At 45.7% G+C, this 18,518-nt stretch overlaps 1 protein-coding gene across 3 annotated transcripts in view; it reads right to left on the reverse strand.

The window, feature by feature from the left end:
- The window catches only part of PTAFR (platelet activating factor receptor), a 34,398-nt gene that overhangs the window by 11,807 nt on the left and 4,073 nt on the right, over nt 1-18,518 (reverse strand). For 2 of the 3 annotated variants that reach the window (XM_045190945.3, XM_045190944.3), the window contains one exon: nt 13,504-13,561. The gene's annotated coding sequence lies outside the window, so the exon portion shown is untranslated. Of the gene's footprint in view, nt 1-11,039; nt 11,670-13,503; nt 13,562-18,518 lie in introns of those variants that run through there. The other variant, XM_045190941.2, reaches the window with a different exon arrangement.

The raw sequence follows: 18,518 nt of genomic DNA on the forward strand, positions 1-18,518 counted from the left end.
AAGGGAGTGTGGGAAGGACACAGATTCCAAGCCCCACATGGATCCAAGGACTCCTTACTCTGTGGGGAGGGTGAGACTGGAGGGGAGCCAGAGCCAAGGCACCTAAGCTCAGGGCATTGGGTGTGACTTACCAGTTAAGTGTACAGACACTCTTATCTGTGATCACATTTCCTCCTTGAATCAGCCCTGGGAGGTAAGCTTTGCAAAATGCCCGTGTTTCCATGGAAGAAAGTAAAGTCAGCGAGGGAAACAGACTTGTCCACAGTCACACAGTGGAACAGTAGCAGATGGGGTTTTGAACTCCAAGGCCCATCCTATCTCTCCTAGACCAAGCTGTAGCCAACCACTCCTTGGCCAGCTGAGCCACTCACAGACCTGAGATCAGGAGCTTTAGCTGCTGTGAGGCCCCACGAAAAGACTCCTGTGACCTAGGGCCCTGCTTTTACCTTTGCTCCCCAAGTCAGGAATTGAATGGGGCAAAGGGAGGGGGTTTCTGCTCTGCATCCATCTCACTACTGCCATGTGGCGCAGGAGCTGGAGCCAAATCCTGGTGCACATACTAAACTCACCCCATGACTCTGAGTCTCTGTTTTCTCATTTGTAAAATGAAGATTTTGAAATGAGCATAAGAGAAAATGAAATTATGAACACAATCCCATTTGCGATAGCATCAGAAAGAATAACATACTCAGGAATAAACTAGACCAAGGAGACAAAAGACTTGCACACTGGAAGTTACAAAAGATTGACGACAGGAATTAAAGAAGACACGAATAAATGGAAAGATGCGCCGTGTTCATGGACTGGAAGACCTGGCATTGTTAAAATGTCTGTACTACCTAAAGTGATCTACGGATTCAATGTCCCATAAAAACTCCAATGGCATTTTGCAGAAATAGAAAAAAAAAATTCCAAAATTCATGCAAATTCTTATCTCAAAAACCCTGAATAGCCAAAATAATCTTGAGAAAGAAAAGCCGGAAGACTCTCACTTTCTGATTTCAAAGCACACTACAAAGTACAATAATCCAAAGTCTTTTATTGGCATAGAGACAGACATAGAGATCAATGGAACAAAACAGAGAACCCAGAAATAAACCTTCACATAAATAGTCAAATGACCTTTGACAAGGTTACCAAGACTACACAATGGGAAAAAGATCGTCTATTCAACAAATAGTGATGAGAAAATTGGATATTCATATGGAAAATAGTGAAGATGGATCTTATCTTACACCATATACAAAAATTAACTCAAAATGAATTAAAGACCTAAACATAAGACTGGAAACTATAAAACTCCTAGGAGAAAACAGGGGTAAATCTTCATGACATTGGAATGGACAGTGATTACGTGGGTATGACATCAAAAGCACAAGTAACAAAAGTAAAAACAGGCATAGGGACTACATCAAACTTAAAAATTTCTTTGTAGCAAAAGCAACAATCCATAGAGTAAAAAGACAAACTACAGAATGGATGAAAATATTTGCAAACCATATATTGGATAAGAGGTTAATATCCACAACATATAAGAACTTGTATAACTTGGTGACAATAAATAAACAATTTAAAAATAGGCAAAGGACATGAATAGACAGTTCTCCAAAGATATACAATAATCAAAGATATACAGAGCCAACAAGTATATAAAAAAGATGCCTACCCATCACTAACCAATAGGGAATCTCAAATCAAAACAACAGTGACATATCTATCACCTCGCACCCAATAGGATGACCACAATCCAAAAATCAGAGCAGTAAGGTCTCAGGCATTTCTCATAGCACTGTTCTTTCCGATCTGTCTCTGTGGGCAAGGGAAACAAAAGAAAAAATAAACAAATTGGACTACATCCAACTAAAAAGTTTTTGCACACAAAGGAAACCATCAGTAAAATAAAAACAACCCCCTGAATGGGAGAACATATTCACCAGTGATACATCTGATAAGGGGCTCATATTCAAAATTTATAAAGAACTTATAAAACTCAATGCCAAAAAACCAAACAATCCAGTTTAAAAAATGGGCAAAGGACCTGACTAGACACTTCTCCAAAAAGGACATAGAGATAGTTGATAAACATATATGACAAGATGTTCGACATCACTAGTCATCAGAAAAATAGAAAGTAAAACCACGATGAGAGACTACCTCACACCTATCAGAATGGCTATTATCAATAAATCAACAAACAAGTGCTGGTGAGGATGTGGAGAAAAGGGGACCCTAGTGCACTGTTGGTGGGAATGCAGACTGGTGCAGCCACTGTGGAAAGCGGTATCGAGTTATCTCAAAAAAATTAAAAATGGAACTACCTTATGATTCAATAATTGCTCTTCTGGGAATATATGCAAAGAAACCCGAGACACTAACGTGAAAGAGTATATGCACCCTTACGTTCATTGCAGCGTTATTTACAATAGCCAAGATATGGAAGTAACCCAACTACCCATCAGTAGATGAGTGGAGAAAAAGGCTGTGGTACATTTACACAATGGAATACTACACAACAGTAAAAAAAAAAAAATCTTACCTTTTGGGATTGCATGGATGGATCTGGAGAGTATTATGCTAAGTGAAATAAGCCAGTCAGAGAAAGACAAATACTAGATGATTTCACTTACATGTGGAATCTAATAAACAAAATAAACTAAAACAAAATAGAAACAGACACAGAGATATAGAGAACTGACTGACAGTTGTCAGAGGGGAGGAGGATGGGGGATTAAGTAAAAAAGGTGAAGGGATTAAGCAAAAAAGACCCAGAAACTTATAGACAGACAACAGTGTGGTGATTATCAGAGGGAAAAGGTAGGGAGGAGGTAGGAGAGTGTAAACAGGGAGTAAAAGGGGGAGATAGAAGGAGACTTGACTTGGGGTGGTGAACACACAATACAATATACAGATGACATATTATAGAATCGTACCCCTGAAACCTTTATAATTTTATTAACCAATGTTACCCCAATAAATTCAATTTTTTTAAAAAGAGAAAATTTTTAAAAAGCAGAAAATAACAGGCACTGGTGAAGATGTGGATAAACTGGAACAATTGTGCAGACTTCGTAGGAATATAAAATGATGCAGCCACTATGGAAAACAGTATGGAGGTTCCGCAAAAAAAATTAAAAATAGAACTATCTTATGACCCAGAAATCTCACTTCTGGGTGTATATCCAAAAGAACTGAAAACAGGATCTTAAAGAGACATTTGCACATGCATATTCATAGCAGCATATTCACAGTAGTCAAGAGGTGAAAGCAACCCAAATGTCCATCGACAGATGAATGAAAGGATGAACAAAAGGTGGTATAAATGTATGGTGGAATACTATGCAGCCTTGAAAAGGAAGGATATCCTTTGATGTGCTACAACATGGATAAAACTTGAAAATATTATTAAGTAAAATAAGCCAATTACAAAAAGACAAATATTGAATGATCACACTTTTATGAGGCGTCTAAAGTAATCAAACTCATCGAAACAGAAAGTAAAATGGTTGTTGTCGGGGGCTGGGGGAAGCAGGACACAGGGAGTTGTTGTTCAATGGGTCTAGAGTTTCGATCATGCAAGATAAACATATTTTATTATTTTTTAAAATTATTTGTTTATTTATTTTTTTAGAGAGGGGGAAGAGAGGTGGAAAGAGAGGGAGAAAAGCATCTATATGTGGATGCCTCTCACATGTCCCCCACTGGGGACCTGGCCCGTAACCCAGGCATGTGCCCTGACTGGGAATCGAACCAATGACCCTTTGGTTCACAGGCAGGCGCTCAATCCACTGAGCTACACCAGCCAGGGCAAGATATTTTAGAGACCCATTCACTGTACAACAATGTGCATATAGTGAATAATGCTGTAATGTACATTTAAAGATTGTTAAGGCTTCTGGTCAAGATGGTGACATAGTCAGACATGGCTCACCTCTTTGCACAACCACATCAAAATTACAACTAAAATGTAGAACAACCATCACTCAGGAACATCAGAAATTGAGCTGAATGGAAGTCTGACAACTACGGAATTAAATAAACCTCATCCATCCAGACTGGTAGGAAGGGCACCAACACAGAATGGGATGGTCCTCACAACCACGTCGATAAAAATTTGGGAGGGATATATCGGGAGTTAGGAGTCCCAAACCCACACCAGGCCCCCCAGCCCAGGATTCCAGTGCCAGGAAGATAAGTCCACCCAACTTCTGGCTGTGAAAACCAGCGGGGATTGAGGCGATGGAGGAAGCTGCTGGAGCCCTAAGCAGTTCCTCTTGGGGAACCCACACACAGACTCACCTACTCAGACTCTCTCTGTCTGAGCTCCAGCAGTGGGGTGGCAGCTCGAAGGGCACCAGTGGTATACAGGGGGAGACTGAAGTGTCTGGCATCAGGGCGAGCAGAGGCCATTGTTCCTTTGCTGAGCTGTCCCCCCCCCAAAAGTCGATAGGCTGGTGCCACATCTGAGACTCCATCTACCTGACTAACACTGTGTGACCTACTGTGGAGATCCACAGAGGCTCTACGCAACCCAACGTATGGGCCCACCCAAGCTGCTTTCCCATATGAATGGCTGATCTTGGCTCCTAAATCCTATCAAACAAGCAACAGCTGGTTTCAGTGAGCCCTAGTGGCAGCCAGATTAGAGTCACAGCTTGGGTGCACCTGGGAATCTCCAAGCCCACCACAAGTAGCGGCCATTTCAAATTGTTTTATGTCTCAGGAAGAGTGCCCCAGGCAAAACACAGCTGGGGGCTGATACTGGCCTACACCACCCAGGAAAACCCCAGGGCCAGTGCACCCAGTGGACAGCTACAGACCACGTCGGAGCACCGCCCCCCATCCCACACAGCTGATCCTCCACAGAGGGTGGAGGTTAGTGGTCAGTGGTCACAGCCAGTCCTTACAGCTGACTGGCTTGGGTAAATTCCTCCCATTGATTTGCCAACAGCAACCAAGGCTCAACTATAAGAGGACTGTGTACTCAGCCCACATAAAGGGTACACCTCAAGTACCCAGCCTGGGTGATAAGGGAGGCTGTGCCACTGGACCCTACAGGACACCTACTACATTAGGCCACACTACCAAGACACGCAGTCAAAGCAGCTCTACCTAATACATAAAAACAAACACAGGGAGGCTGCCAAAAAGAGGAGACAAAGGAACATGGCCCAGATGAAAAAATAGACCAAAACTCCAGAAAAAGAGCTAAAGGAAATGGAAATAAACAATCTATCAGATGCAGAGATCAAAACACATTATAAGGATGCTCAAGGAACTTAGCGAGGATCTCAGCAGCATAAAAAAGACCCAGTCAGAAATAAAGGATACACTGATTGAAATAAGAACAATTTATAGGGAAACAACAGTACAGTGGATGAAGCCGAGAATCAAATCAATGATTTGGAACATCAGAAAGCAAAAACAACCCATCAGAATAACAAGAAGAAAATAGAATCCAAAAAAATGAGGATAGTATAAGCAGCCTCTGGGACAACTTCAACAGGTCCAACATTCACATCATAAGGGTGCCAGAAGAAGAGAAAGAGCAAAAACTTGGACACGTATTTGAAAAAATAATGAAAGAAAATTTTCCTAATTTGGTGAAGAAAATAGACATGAAAGTCCAGGAAGCACAGAGTCCCAACTATGATGGATGCAAAGAGGCCCACTCCAAGACACATCATTATTAAAAAGCCAAAAGTTAAAGATAAAGAGAGACTCTTAAAAGCAAGAGATCCCTGGCTGGTGTGGCTCAGTGGATTAAACCCCGGCCTGCAAACCAAAGAATTACCGGTTCAATTCCTGGTCAGGGCACATGCCTTGGTTGCAGGCCAGGTCCCTGGTTGGGGGCATGGGAGAGGCAACTGGTTGATGTATCTCTCACACATCGATGTTTCTCTCCCTTTTTTCCTCCCTCCTTTCACATCTCTCTAAAAGTAAATAAATAAATTAATTTTAAAAAAAAAAGAGAAAAGTTAATTACCAGAAGGTTGCCAGATGGGAGGGGGGGTGTGAGGGAAAGTATGAAGAAGTGAGAAGATGAAGAAGTACTAATAGGTAGTTACAAAGTAGCCATGGGGATGTAAAGTACAGTATAGGAAATGGAGAAGCCAAAGAACTTATACGCATGACCCGTAACACGAACAATGGTGGGGGACTGCCTGAGGGAGTATGGGGTGCTGGGTGGAGGGGGCAAAAGGGGAAAAATCAGAACAACTGTAATAGCATAATCAATAAAATATAATTTTAAAAATAAAGATTTTTAAGAGAATCAATTTATCTTGTGGGTTTCTTAGCACAATAAAATAAACAAGTTTTAAAAGCAGACCCAAGAGATGGCAGGTTTGCAAGCACATTGTGTCTTTCTAACTGCAGTGCTGTGGCCCAGCTTCATGACTTCATAGCTGTGTGACACCTGGTAAAACTGCTTCCCCTCTCTGAGCCTCGACTGTGAATGGAGACAATAACACATCTGCCTTGGAGAGCTTTTGTGAGCACCCAAGGGAGATATGAAGTGTTTGGAAAGGACAGTGGTTAAGACCACAGTCTCTGGAGTCAGACAAGTCTGGGTTCAAATCCCGCCTCTGTCCCATCCTAGCTTAATAACCACGGTCAAGCACATCACTCTCCGAGCTTCAGGTCCTTCCCCTGCAAATGGAGCCGATACTACTGCAGGCACATGCCTCCCCAGAGTGCTGTGAAGATCCAATGAGCAACCTATGCAAAGCGCTTAGCACAACTGAAGGAATGCATGATCAACAGATGTAAAAAGCTGTATCTGCAGGAAATCCAGACAACCTTCTGATTAGATGAGATCGAAAGTTCCCCAAAATTGTGTATGCCACTGCCATCGCGACTGCTCACACCCAGCTCACCCAGCTCAAAGCCACCTATATTGGGCTTCCAGCTATGTCATCAACCCTAAAAGCTTCTGAGAACCAGTCACAACTTTTTATGGCATCTGGGACAACTGATAAAACGCTATCAGCCGATTCTTGCCCAAGACAACTAATTTAACCTCCATGAGCCTCTGTAAAAAGAATAATAATAATGGTGACAATATTACCTACCTCAATATTTACAACAATAGGGTTGTTGTAAGGATTAAATAGAAAATGCCTGATCCACAATAAGAGCTCAGGGAATGTTGGCTATTTTTAGTCTTACTTCTCTATCCGGGACAGAGTTCAAGGTGCCACCTCTGGTTCCCATAATGCAAAACACACATGGCTGTTGATTTCACTTCTGGGTTGGGATTTCCCTGGGTGTGAGGCTTCCAACATTTCAACAGTTCAGGGCCTCCTACACAGCAAACCCTCAAGAAATAGTTGCTAAATACATACATATTCACACATTCACAAACATAATCATACTGTCCATCCTTCACTTCCAAACCCTCACACACCCTCAGCTGCTCCAGCCTTTAGAGTCCCTGGAGCCACTGAAACACCACAGATTAGTCGTTTCCCTTCTGTGAGTCCAAGTTTTCTCATCTGTACAAATGGGAACGTCAACACTAACCTCCCAGGAGAGCCCTTGGTTACAGGCAGGTAAACCTCTAAAGTACTTGGCATATAGTAGGTGCTCAATAGATGAGTTACCTCCTATTCTGACCTCTGTTGCTTGACAGTTGTGCCCTGGCCTGGCCATGCTGGCCATACCGTCTAAAGATTCCCCTCATGGAGTGGTTTCATTACAATTCCTCCAAGAAGCAGAGGGCTTTGAGGGGCAATGAAGGGAGCAAGAATACTGACCTCTGGGGAGCTCTGCACTGGGCTCCCCACCGCTTCCAGTACAAGGAGTCTAGGACTATGCCAGGTACGTGTAATGATGGGTGAATGGAGCTCCTTGTCTGAAGAGAGGCCAGGGACAGGGTCTGGGGTCCCAGTGATAGGGGTGACTGGGTATCAGAATTTCCCAATTTTCCTTTTTGCTGGGGCCCACTCTGACCCCAGGTAAGTGCATTACATTGATGAGACTCAGTCTTCACTCAGCTAGACTAGGACATCCTCATGGAGCTGGTGGGGCGAGGGTGGATCCTAAGCCTGTCCTAAGTCTCTCCTAGCTCCCAGATACTCAGATGGTGTCTGTCTAAGTCAGCCTCGCCTCTCCTTGCTTCCTGGAAGTCAGAGACACGCTTCCTCTTCTGGGCTTCCCCAGCACAGGGCACACCCTCTGCGGTACCAGGAATCACACTAACATCTTTGTAGCCTAGAAGTTTCCAAGTCCTGCTGGTACAGAGGTAAAGAGGTACAGAGGGCCTGGCCCAAGTGGGATTGCAAAGGCCCAGATCTGCACCCAGCTCTGCTCTTTCCTAGCTGATTCCTGCTCAAAGCGTGTGCTCTGTCCTGTCTCTCAAAGCCTCTCTTCTTTAATTTGCAAAATAGCGGAAACAAAAGCTCCTTCACCAGGTAGTTGTAAGAGGGAATGAAGCAATTTGTGCACATGGCTGTTGTTCAATAGCTGTGAGTTCCTCTCCCCTTCTCCCCACCTCAAAAAGTGTTTGTTGAATGGATAAGAGAATAAATAAGCAAATGAACCAGCCATGCACCAAACCAGCCTCATCTCCTCCTTTGGAAATAGCCACCAGGGGTGGCTGAAGAGAAATGGCAGGAACTGGGACCTGGGGGCCTGGGCTGTGGCCTCAGCAGTGCCAGCCACTTGCTGTCTTGAGGGAGTCTCTGCACAGGCTCTGAGCCTTGGGATCATTATCTGCAAAATGGGGTGTCACGCCCACTCCAAGCATTGTGAAAAGGAAGTGAGATTGGGGGAGTGATAAAGGGTTTGGCAAACTGTAAAGCACTTGGTGAACTGAAGTGGGCTTTATAAACTATAAAGGGAACCGCACAAATCTTTGACATGCTTCTCCCATCACCTGGCTGAGCTCAAATCCAAACCCAGGTCCTGAGGGGCCGCCTCCTGTTGAACTAAGGGGGTGTGGAGGAGCTGCTGAGTGGTGGTCCTCCCTGGCCCATTCTCCGCCTTCCTCTCTGGTGCACACACGCATGCTCGTGCATATGCACACACACAACCTGGCTCTGGATTCCCTTTGGCTGAAGACACAAGGGAAGAAAGGAGCAGAGAGACAGCTATTAACTTCTCAGCTTGGTACGTTGATGACCCTGCATCTGTGAGCCGCTGGGCTGTACCAGGCCCACTTGCAGGTTGAACGTGCTCCAGGCACATGTGGATATAGCCAGAGAGACTCCCCAGTGCACCCCACACCACCACGGACACACATGTGTATACCAGGGGCTCCTTCCCCCTCTCACCATGCTGCCAAGGAACCAACAGTGGCTGGTGAGACAGGTGTCTGCGCCGGGCGCCCAGCATTTGCCCTTCTGGGGACAGGTTCCACTCCTAAGCCACACTTCCCGAGGAGAGTCAGGGCATGCTCCTAGGCTCCAGTTCAGCTCCGGTGCCCCACCACTGGGACAAGGAGGGGCAACCAGTCTGGGGAAGGCAGGGCTACGGCTGATAAAAAGGATCACTGCCTTTTTCTCAACGAGGCCTCAAGCAGGTCTCTCTGTAAAGGTCTCCCCATGAAAGGACCCCCGCCTCTCATCACACCCCAACCCCACTCCAGTACAAATCAGGAGCAGAAACTCAGTCCTGGAGGCACATTTTGTCATGAATGCCACAGACTTTCAATTCCTTACCCAAACCTTCTGTGGGCAGATGTCCCCAACTGTGCTGAGAAGAGAAAGGACTTGCCCAAGGTGACAACAGTGTCAGGAGTGGAGCTGGGACCAGAGGATGGGCCTCTGGCTCACTGTCCATTCTCCTCCAACTACAGCGTCCTACTTTACTGTTCATCTATTCAATTGATACGCTAAAATTAAACGAGGAGCCAAACTCCACTAAGAGTGAGGATAAAACAATGAACAAAACAAATTCCTCACCCTTAAGGCACTAACAGTAGGAATTACAGGGTCAGTATTAGTAGTAACCCCGGGTTCGGTGCTTGTTTGTACAGCATCCTACGATTAACAACGTACTTCCCCACCCAGCCTCTTACTTCATCTTCCCCATAAACCCACAAGGGTTTATTCACTTTAAACCCCAATCTGCAAAGGAGGAAAATGAGGCTCCTGCATTGCCCAAGGTCCCAGCTTGTGAGCAGGAGCTGAAACCCAAACCCTGGTGCCCCACTCGGGCCCAGGCCCATTTCTTCACCTCTGGAGTGGACGTCTCTCCTTGGCTGTGTTTTCAGTACCTCAAGGCAGGGACCTTCACTTTTTTTTTTCTTCCCTAGCACTCACCCCTAAAACACACACACACACACACACACACACACACACACACTTCAAGCACTGGAACATAGCTACATATTCAGCCAGAGCTAAATTAGAGCTGCCGAATGCCTGGAGAGAGACTATTGTTTCCCTTCTCCTTCCCAGGAGAGTGAGTGGCTGGGCAGCAGCCCTGGTTCACCTCCTGCCAGAGAAAGATGGGAGGAGAGTGGGTACCAGCCTGTGCCCTGTCCCTACCACCTGGCACCTGATGGGGGAACTGGCTGTGGGCTGGGTCCCCTGCACCAATCACCTGGTGGTCTCCATCACCCCCCACCCCGGGAGACCTGGCATCTCCTACATCCCCAGCCCTGTACGAGATCCTTTACCTCTCAGAACAATCCTGCTGGGGAGATGGATTTATCCTCATTTGACAGTTTAGGAAACAGAGACGCAGCGGGTGGGGGGCAACTTAGCCACGGCCACACAGCTAGCAAAGCACAGGGCACTCAGCTCCCTGAGACCAAGGTAGCCCCGCTGTCATGACCCTTATCACCCCCCAGGGGGTCTCTGAGGTCCCTTCCGCACTGCCTTGGCCTCGGAGAGGGGAGCTGGATTCCCTAGGAAAGTTTGCTCATGAGGAATTCTCTGTAAACATGAGACTCTGGGCCTGAGGAAAATGCCAAAACAGTTCCTTAAAAACGGAACCACCATTTGCTTTGGCGCAGTCTAGGGGCATGACCTAGGACTCCTGAGGACATTTTCATATGCCTCCCCCTTGCCAGCCAGGGCTGGGACCCCCCTTACCTGGACGAGGAACAGCGGCTGCAGCTGCGGGATCTGAGAGTCTCTGTCTGCAGACCCAGGCTCTGCGCTTTGTGGAAATTGCAGAAGTGAGGAAACAGCATGTCACTGCCCCATCACCCCACGGGAGGAAATGCTGTGACCCTAAGGCCCCTCTGGCAGACGCCACCGGAACCTCCAAGTTGGGTCAGCCAGGTTGTGGACACTGGTGGAAAGTGTCTCACAGGGCAGGGGGCAGCATGGGGTGGGGGCAGCAGCCACCGTTCGGGGGAGCTGGGGTGAGAGAGGGAAAGTGCAAGAGAGAGAAAGCAAGAAATGAGGTAGCGTGCTCGAGGGAGAGAGAGAGAAACTGAGCATGACAGCGAGGAAGAAGAGGAGACAGGAGTAGCTGACTGATGGAGAAAACAGTGAGAGGGAGTCAGGATGACGTGAAAGAGGCAGGGAGGGAGGCAGAAAAACGTAAGCTCACAGAGAGCGCACGAGAGGGGTGAGGAGACACAGGACAAAACCAAGGGAGTTTAAAGAGGAAAAGATGACAGACAGCGTGTGCCTGTGTGCGCATATACACGTGTCTGTGTGTGTCTGTGCATGAGTGTGAGAAAAAACATGAAAGAACGGGAGAGGAAGAAGAACGGGCGAGACAGCTCGAACACAAACAGGACGAGCAGGGAGGCGCTCAGAGGAGCCGCTGTGTCAGAGGCATGATGGGCTGGGCTGGGCTGGACTGGGCTGGGCGTCCCTGGTGACCTAGACGCAGGGGCCCGGTGTTGACAGGCCGCTACAGACCTGGGGGAGGAGAGAGGGAGTGTCACAATAACCTGAGCGGAGTTAGTGGGAGTGAGCAGGAGCGGAGTGAGGGTGAACAGACGTGGGCCAGTGAGGTGAGTTTGGGAGTGTGTGTGTGAGTGGAAAAGTCAGTTGGATGGAGGCTTTGTGTGCACATAAGTAAAGGAGGGGCCGGAGCTTCCTGCCTCGGTTTTTAATCCATTTATCCACTTATTTTTCAATCAGCATGGATTGCACATCCTCAGGCGCTGGGCACCGTAGTGGACACTGTCTAGGGAAGCTAGTCCCTCAGTCACTCCAGCAGCCTCCCACACAGACAGGAAACAGGTCTCGGCAAGGCCAGGGTCCCACAGCAAGGCAGGTGCAAAGCAGAACCAGGAGTGCAGGCTGCGGACTCCCTGCACAGGGCCCAGCCTCTGCTCCACCCTGGGTGTCTGGGTGAGCCTCCTCTCGCTAACTGGGAACCCACTGCGTTCCCCTATCAAAGCCAAAACTAAACCTCAAAGGACAAAATACCCCCACATGCGCCTCAGCCCTAAGACCTAGAGCCAAAAATCTGGTCCCTCTCTGCCAGCTCTGCCCCTGTCACCCACAGACAGACACACTCAACTACTTATGCATATAATCCTTGCACGCTCACATATCCTCAATACATAGTATCACGCAAAGACTCACTATTACCTCCCTCCGCCCGCATGCACACACAGGGGCCCACATCTATCACACCCTCACACCTGCCCCCAGTCACTTCCTTCCTCGGTTCCTTCACCCACAGCTGCTCCCCACTCCCCCACCACCTGCACTCTTCTCGAATCTCCCTAGGCCTCCTGTTAGGGACTTCAAAAAGGCCCAGTTTGGCCATCTCTTCCTCTCCCTTAGAGGCCTTTTGGGCCTTGAGTGCCCCCAAACACAGAGGGTATGATCTGGTCATGGAGTTCCACTTTCATGCAAAGTGTCCACCCGAAATCCAAGGCCCTCACTCTGCCCCCCAACCCAGAACTTCTTTCCCAAAACTGGCTTCACCTTCTCAGCCATCCTCCAGCCACCACCCTCCAGGAGGAACATCAAACCAAGGAGGGACCTCCAGAATCAGCCAGCCCCCAGGTGGCCACCGTCTCAAAGGCACCTGACTCAGACCCAGGCCTGATGAGCTCGGCCTGGTTTTCGGCAGTCTCTCACATATGTTCGTGTAGCAGATGCACGGCACTGCCTCTTACAGATTCTCAATAAGCAGGGTAGGTGGGCAGAGATTATTATCATTTTCAACAAATGAGCAAACCGATGCTGACTCCTCCTTTCTCTCCTACCCACATCCATTCTGTTAGCAAACTCCGTCAGTTCTGCTTTAAAATATATTCAACTCTGTAGCTAATCAAGCCTTTAGATCTCACCTTCAGTTTGTAGGAAGCACAGGGGACAGAGGAACAAATTAAAGAACCGTGCAAGGAGGCAGTTAAACCCAGAATGTGGGGAAAGGACATTCTACGGGGCAGCTGATCCAGTTCCTTCGACAGGCCAGCCGCATGGGGGCCAAATGAGGAGGAGACTATTCTAGATTGAAAGACACTTAAGAGACATAAAAATGAAATACAACCTGTGGATCTTGTTTGAAATCTGGATCAACCAAATCAACTATGTCAAATCGAATCAAATCAAATATGTCAAAAAAAGATATACGTACCCGTTAGGGTCCCAGAAAGGGATGGCAAGCTCTGATTTTGGGTTTCTGGCCTCCAGAGCTGTAAGAGAATAAGCATGTGTTGTTTTAAGCTGCCAAATTTGGAGTCATTTGTTACAGTAGCTATAGTAGCTATATGCCTGACTGATACAGGACTAGAGGGATGTATTTTCTAATAAACTTGTGTTTGTGCATGCCCAGTTCGCAACACTGCCTATGAAATAGTCCTGCCAAGGGAAGAAAAACAAAATCAGCAAGTTCAACCACCAGTTTACAGAAATGTAGAAGAGGGACAAGCAGATCATAGGGTACACCCAGCAAACTCGTTGCATAGTGAATGCACAGAACAAACAAGTAAGTGATAAAGGAGAAAAACGATGACAAGAGAACCTACAGATCAAGTGAGAAGTAGGAGACATAGCCACACATTGCTACCTGTGAGCCTGTTTGGATCCTGATTCAAACAAACAGGAAGGAAGGAAGGAATGGATAGAGAGAGGGAAGGACGGAGGAAGGAGAAATTTATGAGCTAGGTTTGGTTTTTAAAGTAATTCAGCTCTTGTTTGGATGTTAGAGATCAGAATGACGATGAAGAAGCAAACTGTCCTGACATTCTACAGTGGATAATTCTGGCTTGGGACGCCATTTCCCTGGGACGGCCTTTTATTATGAACAGTGTATATGATGTTAGGTGTTGTATCTCACACAGTGTGCAAGGAAACCAAAATGATGTAACCTGGAAAACTCTGCTAAACGATATTTAAAAAAAAGAGCAATACCAATGAAGATCTTGATTCAGTAAATCAATTGGTTTCATGATATTTGAGAGTGGGGGGAAAATGCCTTCCAATAAAATTTAAAAAAGGATATGTTCTGTTTTAGGGTTTTATTCATTTATTTTTAGAGAGAGAGGAAAGGAGGGAGAGAGGGAGAGAAACATCAATGTGTGGTTGCCTCTTGTGTGCCCCCTACTGGGGATCTGGCCCACAACCCAGGCATGTGCCTGACTGGGAATTGAACCAGCAGTCCTTTGGTTCAATTCCCAGCACTCAATCCACTGAGCCACACCAGCCAGGGTGGATGTTTTTTGTTTTTTGTTTTTGGGGTTTTTTTAAATTGGCTTTTAGAGAGAGAGGAAGGGAGAGAGAGAGGTAGAGAAACATCAGTGTGAGAAAGAAACATCAGTTGCCTCACATACAAGCCCCGACCAGGGATTGAACCTGCAACCTAGGTATTATGTGCCCAGAGAGGGTATCACACCTGCAATGTTTTTGGTGTACAGGATGGTGCTCCAAGCAACTGAGCCACCCAGCCAGGACCTTATTTTTATTTTTAGACAAATTTGTAATTGTACTTTCAACTTCAAATGATGAGAGAGTCAGATACTTTCACAATCTCCACTGCTATAGCCCTGGTTCTAGCCACCACCATCTCTCACCTGGATGGGTGGCCCTCACTGTTCTCCTTGTTTCCACCCTTGCACACTATTTCAGTCTGTTCTCAGCACAGCAGTGAATTGAGCCTCTTAAACACCAAATCTCACCATCCTTCCACTCAAAACTCTCTAGTGGCTTCCACCTCACTTAGCAAAAAATCCTAAGTCCTTCAGAATTCCCACAAAACCTGGCCTCATCTCCCGCATAAAGCTCCCTGCGCTCTAATCACATTGGCTTCTTGTTTTCTTCGACATACCGGGCGCACACCCGCCCCAAGCTTTTCCCAGGTCTTGACTCAAATGTCACCTTCTCAGTGAGGACTTTCTGAATAACCCCTTCTCCGACATGCCCTAGGCCCTTACACTGCTTTATTTTTCTCACAGCACTTCTCACATCTCACACACCATACATTTTGCTGCTTTACTTTGTTCATTATCTGTCTCCCCAACTAACTTGTTGAGGTCCTTAAGAGCAGGGATTGCTTGTTTGTTTATCACTGCATTCCGCTCCCTGCTCTGGAATACCGCCCGCACACTGCAGGTGCTCCTCCGTGGGGGTTATTGAGTGAACGAATGGCGTTAGAGGACAGGAGAGGAATCACCCAAGGTAACACAGCTGGTAGGCAGCAGAACTGGGACTAGGACTCCACCACCCTACACCCAGTACCAGACCACCCTTGCACAACTGTGATCAAGGCTTTGTTGACTTCTCTCTGCCCTCTTCACCCGTCCTCACATACAGTGGGCTGGACACCATGTCTGTGAGCGACCCTTTCCTCATCAGCAGTTGGGGATGAAGTGGGAGGAAGAACACCATAGGAAAGGAGAACGGGCTTTAGGATCAGAGACTTGAATTCAAATTTAGACCACCACCAACTCTCCGTGCGACCTTAGAAAAAGGCTCTTTACTCCTTTGAGCCTCGGTTTTTTAATCTGCAAATTAGGAATAATCATAAGTACCTCATTCTGTTGTAAAGAATATGAGAACAAAAAAGGTTATGAAGATTGGAAAAGACTAGCAAAACCGTCATTTTCACAGGCAATGAATTGTTTACGTAGAAAACTTAAAGCAATTTCATGGACAAATTACTAGAACTAACAAAAACAAGATTTCTAGATGTAAAATCGCTTCCAGTCTCCAAAACTGTGAGAAATAAACATCTGTTGTTTATAAGCTAAAAAATAAGTCAACATATACAAATCAATAATGTTCCTATACATAATCAACAAACAGAAAATGTTATTTTTAAGAAGACACAATTTATAAAACCAAGGAAACTATCTGGGTATATAATTTTTTGGAAGCCAAGATGTGCAATTTGCTCTTGATTCAGTAAATTATAAAAATTGTTGAAAAATAATTAAAGAAGAACTACATGAATAAATAATGTCGTGCATTCATGCATAAGACTGTCGATATCACAAAACTGTACGTTCCTCCCAATTTACTCTGAGTTCAGTGCCAGTCCAATCAAAATCCCAACAGATGTTAATAAAGCTGGGGGAATAAAAATTACATTAAAAAAGCACTTGAAAAAAAAATCCCAATAGGTTCTTCAAGGAAATTTAATAAGCTGATCCTAAAATTCCAAACGAAAAATCAAAGATCTAAAACTAACCAAGACATTTTGAAACAGCAGGATATATGAACGACCAGGACACACCACAAGATTTTCCCTGTCATATATGAAGTCTCATTCTAAAGTGGCAGTGTTAAGACAGGGTGATATTAACAAAGGGATAGCAACCAGTCCAAAGAAACTGCACAGAGGTCCCAGAAACGAAGGCCACACATACGGAAACTTAGTGCATGTGACAGAGCTGTCGTTAGAGATCAGTAGGATAAGAGCAGATGTTGGCGCACACCGCTGGCTATCCACTAGGGAAGAAATGTTAATGAGTCTAGATCCCATCTTCACACCACATGCAGAATTATATTCCAACTGGCATTAAGACCTAACCATGAAAAGCAAATTATAAAAAGTTTTGGAAGAAAATAAGGGTGAATATATGTATGAAATAAGGGTAGGAAAATGTTTCTTAAGATATAGAAATTACAAACAACAAAGAGAAGCTGTATAAATCTGACCACATAAAGTTTAAAAATGTCGATTTCAAAAGATACTGCAAAAATAGTAAAGAGGCAAGTCACAGACCAGGAGAAGATATTTGCAAGATATGTATCAAAGAATTTTCAGGCATAGTGTGACATAAATTCCTACAAATCAATAACCTAAACACTAGCCCAATTTTTAAAAACAGGTCAAAAAAAGAAGTAGGCAATTCACAGAAGGAAAACGCCTGAAAGCTGAGAAAGATAAAAATATAATCAATGTTTCGGGAAATCAGCAGTTCATATTAAAACAAGCAGCTACCAGACTGGAAAAATTAAAGTCTGCCAATTTCAGACACTGCAGAGGATGTAGAGCAATGGAAACTCTCAGGACACTGCTAAGACGAGATGACAAGTGGCCCCATCATTTTGGAAATTAATTTCAAAATAAAGTTGAAAATATGCACATCCTTCCTAGGTACAGTTGCAATATTAATATATATTGATATGCTTCTACAGTGTAATTCTGTAAATATGTTAAAATGAACAGAACTGCACATAACATGGGCAATAAACACAATGCTAAACTAAAAACATTTGCAAAACGTGTGCACATAAAACCTTTGTTTGGTGTGTGCACACATGTGTGTAAACATGAGTCTGGAATTGGCCAAAACAGTTTGGAGAGTGAGAAGTCAAAAAACATGCCACATCATATAGCAAGATTTTATAAATTACAGTACTCAAGACAGGACAGTATAAGCACAAATAGGGCAAATGAACAGGAATCAAGGAAGAGTCACTAGAGAGGAGAGGGATTGCTACAAAACCTGAGACCCCTTTCTTGGATGGCCAGCCCGGATGCTTCACAGCCTCAAATCCTCTCTTTGTTCTCACTGTTATAACCTGTTTCTCTCTCAGATCCTCTCTCACTCTCTCTTTCTCTAGCTTTCCCTCTCTCTCTCTCTCATTTACTCATCCTCCCTCAGATTTCGGGAGTTTAAATCCCAACTGTGCCACTTAACAACTGGACCACCAGAGCTCCTCAGGCCCTTCATCTGGTAAGCAGGGGTGGCAGCCTCACCTCACAGTAGGATTAGGTGTGTAAAGGACAGCGTCTGGCAGCTAGTCCTCAGTCTCCTCTCCCTTTTTCCTCTTCTTCTCCCTCATTTTTTCCTTCCTTGGCCAGGGCTGAGTCTCGCCTGCTCTCCCGCTCCAGCCTGGGCACACCTCCTACGACAAAGGGAGCACCACTCAGGGGAGAAGCCCCAGCTTGTAAGAGGGGTCACATAAAAGAAAACGTCAGGGGTACGGCCAAAGTCCACAGGGGTGGACTTAACGGGGAGAAGATTCAGGCCTCCAGGCCCAGGGGCTCCGGGGCAGAGGGGTCCCTGAGAACTTAGGACAGAAGAGGGTTTTGGATGGAAGGAGCCCTTGGAGCAAATAGGGGCAGCTGCCTGGGTGCCTGGGCAGGGGGAGGGTATGGGAGAGCCCCCGAGTCTGGGCACTATTCTTGGAGCCATTACCGCT

Source organism: Desmodus rotundus, chromosome 3, assembly GCF_022682495.2.
Source record: "Desmodus rotundus isolate HL8 chromosome 3, HLdesRot8A.1, whole genome shotgun sequence".
NCBI classification, from domain to species: domain Eukaryota; kingdom Metazoa; phylum Chordata; class Mammalia; order Chiroptera; family Phyllostomidae; genus Desmodus; species Desmodus rotundus.